We start from the raw sequence: 4,407 nt of genomic DNA, 5'->3' as shown, positions 1-4,407 counted from the left end.
AGCTTGTGTTATTTGTCCGAAAATTTATTTAAAAAATTTTTAATGTTTTTTACGAATAATATAAAAACTACACGTCCTGTCAAACAGTGACCAATATCATTCAATATCACATTAAACAGTTGTTATGGGATTCTTGAAGGGTTTTCAACAAGCAACATTTTTTCTTTTTTTGACTTTCTGTCATATCATGCATTATTTGGCATAACATTTTTATCGGATGGAGAAATTGTTCGTCATTCTGAGTACTATGAATTACTGTACAGATATTTTTCGAATTTTAAGAAAGTAGTCTTAAAATTTTTCAAATTCGCTCACTTTTTGAATTTTCGTCCAAAATGGCTGGCTAACGATCTTGACCTTCAAATTAAGACATTACAAGAGTGTACAAACGGTAAATCCAATCTGTTAATTTTTTCTAAAGTTATCGTGCTACAGACAAAAAATCTACAGACATCACACACAGGCAGACTCATTCGCAAAAACTTGTTTTTCAGGTTCATAAGGTCTCAAAACGTGGACATTTTACAAAAATGGGTGAGGTCAAATTTTACACGAATCTAATACCTTCTCTGATGAGAATGTAAAAATGTAATGCTTGGGATTATTTTTGAGTCATATTTAAAATGAGCGTGAAATTTCCTTTCAGACGGGGTCACAAAATCATGCCGAAAATTACGATTTTTGTTTAACTTGTAAAAGTCAACATTTCATGCGTTTAGACTTCGTATTAAAAAGCAATTTTCGATACAGAACACTAGGTAGTATCCATAAAGAAAATTCATCTGAAAGTGTACCACCGTGTTTTGTTTGTTCACATTTTTAAATATTATTATCCGTGCAGTTTTATTCCTCACCTGAAAATGACGCATCAGCTGTATTTTTTACATTTTTCAAACTCGTAAAATATCCGTATTCATTATGTTTATTTATTAGTTAAATCTTAGTCCTCATTAGAACATAAATTTACATTTTGACTTAGTTTCTCATTTTCACAAATTTTAATCATACCCACTATATGTCTTGCTTTTACGCATCTTTAATTTACCCTTGGCCAATTTTCATTCTCACTTCAAAGTTTGCCTTCCTAAAGCCAATTTTCAACTCCACGCGACGAGCACGTAGGTACTAAACCCACGCCCCAGCTTAATTGCGAAAATAGTCGTTAATATTTCAAACAAGTTTAATAAACAAATTTACAATTATTCTATTTATAGTGTTCTTTTTTTCAACAGAATTAAGACATTTATACATATTTTAAACAACTTTATAAGGAAATTCATTGTTTTGTTTCGAATCTTAGGGGCTATACATCAATTACGTGAAACAATTTCCCACAATTTTTTAACCCATGCTCCATGTAATGTATATCCTATGTTTTTACGCTATCGTGTTACACTAGGGTAAAATCTTTACCCCCTTCAAATGTTTTACGTAATTTTATGTAATGTATGTATGATCCCTTATAAAATATGCTTTAGTCAAGAAGATAAAAATAAGTTTTCCTTTTTACCTAACCCAACCAGCTTTTTAGAAATATTTCCATTGTCGTTTGAACCCTAAAATTTTTTTAAACTCCTTAAAAATGATTACGGTAAATTTACATTTTACCATGTACGTGTGTACATTTTTTCTTGGTCCCTACAGAAACACAACATTACCCAACTTAAAGAATCACATTTCGTTGTGAATGGACGCCACACTTAATCTAATTAATCTAATTAATTAAATAATCTAATTAATTAATTTATAAATTTTTTTGTTTCAATCAATAGGGCCTGTAGGACCTGTAGAGACCAGGTGTAAAAAACTACTAACTAACAAGGCTTGCATCCGGCATTCATTCTTAAAGTTTGCATGAAGTATGCGATTGTCTCATTTCCTATACAACTTTTATAGTTTGACAATTGAATGATTGCTCATGTCCATCCCCTCGGAATCTTACCAAGAAAGATGATTTGTTTACGTAAGGAGACCAAATCCCTAAATATATATTTCTTTTATCCTTAGGATACAGTGAATAACTAATTTATAGTTACATCTCATTTCAACGTTCTAATTACAAGCTTTAAATCCACCCTTTTTATAAACACCTTACACATCTATTTACCTTCACTTGGCTACCCTACCTTCTCATATCCAATTTTGCCTTCCCATAGCCAATTTACTTCCCAAAGCCGATTTTGCTTTCCATGCGAAAAGCACATACAAACTAACCCCGTCATCCTCAACTCAACACGTCCCTTCAACCCATCCGTCTGCTCTTCCTCTCGTCGGAATCTTACCAAGAGGCTTGTTCTAGAGGAAAAATCTTCGAGAACCCCTAAGCAACCTAGCGTAGCGCCTGAACGTCTCCCACACGAGCTGCTAGTTTTATGAATGTAGCCGTAGCACACGTAGTTAGGCAACCACAACACGATCCGTGCGGGAGAGTATCTTGACGCTGGGTGCTGCGGGGGTGGGTTCGGGTGAAGCAGAGGTCGGAGGGATGGTTTTACTGCCGCCACCCGAGTGGGGGTTGAATGTAGGGGGATGTGCGCCGTATTAAAATGGTGCTTTGTTCCGCGCAGCGTGGGAGTTAGTTCTGGTGAGGGCGCCAGCCGGCTCACTCGCTTAACTAACCCACCGCCCCAGCCCTTCAGCCCCCGTCATCACGAGCCGAAGAAGCAACCTCCACGGTCGCCACCTCCTCTCAGCGCTGATTCCGCCGCCGCTATACGGCTCCAGCCGCTCCAGCCCAGCTGCACACTCCTAGAAGCTAATCGTCATCCGTAATCGGTAGACACACGGCACGACACCACGAAGAGATCAGTCGGTGGTGATACGGTCACGCAGATTTTCCCTACAATGCTGAACTAAAGTGTTTTAATTTCCTCATCTCCGCAATTTTTTATTCCGGTCACAATACCTCCGGTTAATTATCTCCGTTCATATTGTTTCGGTTTCTTTCCTACTCGATCCGGTCAACTTCTTCAGTGGACAACACTATCTTCGATTACTTTTTCGGAAGAGAAGAGTCATCATGATTCAGCTCAGTCCAGCTATGGGACTTTTGCCGCCGACGTCGCCGCCGCTTCCGTCGTTGATTGCCGAAAGGGTGTGAGCACACACGACGTCAGCACAGCACATTTTTGCACGCACACCTGTCACCCTCCCTCACCTTCTGCCTTTCTATTCTCTCTCTCTCTCTTTTCTCTTTCTCTCTCTTCAAGCTGCCCCTTGCAAAAAATCATCCGTGACTCCTTTCTGACTCGTTCAAGATATCGTTGTAGCGCCGAAGATTTGTAACGTGCGCCAAGTTTTACACTTACTTACTGTGAAATTACTTCGCGAGTTTGTGTTTCAAAGTGCGAAGTGAAGAGTGCCTGAGAAGGAATCAAAAGTGAGAGAGAAAGCGAGAGAGAAAGAGAGGGAGAGAAAGAGAGAGAGCACGAGAGAAAGGAAAGAGTATTGTTGCTATAATTATATTTAAAAAAAGATAACGGCTCTGATGAAAGGGTTGGTTCATGGTTTAATAGTATCGTGGAGGCGGATAAAAGAAGGGTGCGAGTGAAAAGCAGAGAGAAAGGAGAATAAGACGAAGGAGAAGACGGGGAAGAAAAGAAGAAGGTGGAGGTGGAGGAGGAGGAGGTGGACGGAAAAATCAGGCACTGCAAGTCCAGAAGCAAGTATTCGCATAACGGCACCAAAAACTTGCACTCTTGTTAACCTAACTGCATTCGCGTCATCGATACTGTTTGTTAAATTGCCGACGCGACTGACTGTTACACATTTTTTGTGACCGTCTATTTTTTACGTACCTTTTGGAGCACCTGTTGATACTCTACTATATATTACGAACCTCTCTATAAACCAAAGTCACTCGAAGGCACCTGATCTAGAAAGAATTTGCACGTTTGTGCTCCTCTTGTTGTTATCGTTGTCATCGTTGTTCTCCAAGGTTCATATAGGCGTTAATGAAGCTTGAAAAAATTAAGATATTTCGTGTTGGGAGTTTTTTCTTTTGTACGGTTTTATCGAGGTGACGCACTAGCCGGGTTAATTAAGGGTTACATATAAGCACATTTCGCGATACGAAAAAAGCAAACCTAAGCCTTAGCACACAAGCGCACAGTTTTATACATCTTGAAGCACGCTTTTTTGCACGAAAAAAATAAGCAAGTATATTTAGTAAATTCATACAAAGATACCTGCCACATTCCGCCCATTCGGATGCCTGTTTAAGATCCGCGTATTTTTGGGAAAATTTGTTGGCACGCTAATCGTTTTACAAGGAATATTTAGAATTAGAAACTGTTTCTGTGAAACCTCTCAAAATGATAAGGACGCGAAGAATGAGAGTGAGAGGGATTAAAAGAGTGAGATGGTTTGATCGAGGGATAAGGTGTCACATTAATGAGGACTATTCTC

The sequence above is a fragment of the Belonocnema kinseyi genome, chromosome 4 (assembly GCF_010883055.1).
Source record: "Belonocnema kinseyi isolate 2016_QV_RU_SX_M_011 chromosome 4, B_treatae_v1, whole genome shotgun sequence".
In the NCBI taxonomy this organism is placed as follows: Eukaryota; Metazoa; Arthropoda; class Insecta; order Hymenoptera; family Cynipidae; genus Belonocnema; species Belonocnema kinseyi.
Note: the sequence above shows the minus strand (reverse complement) of the source record.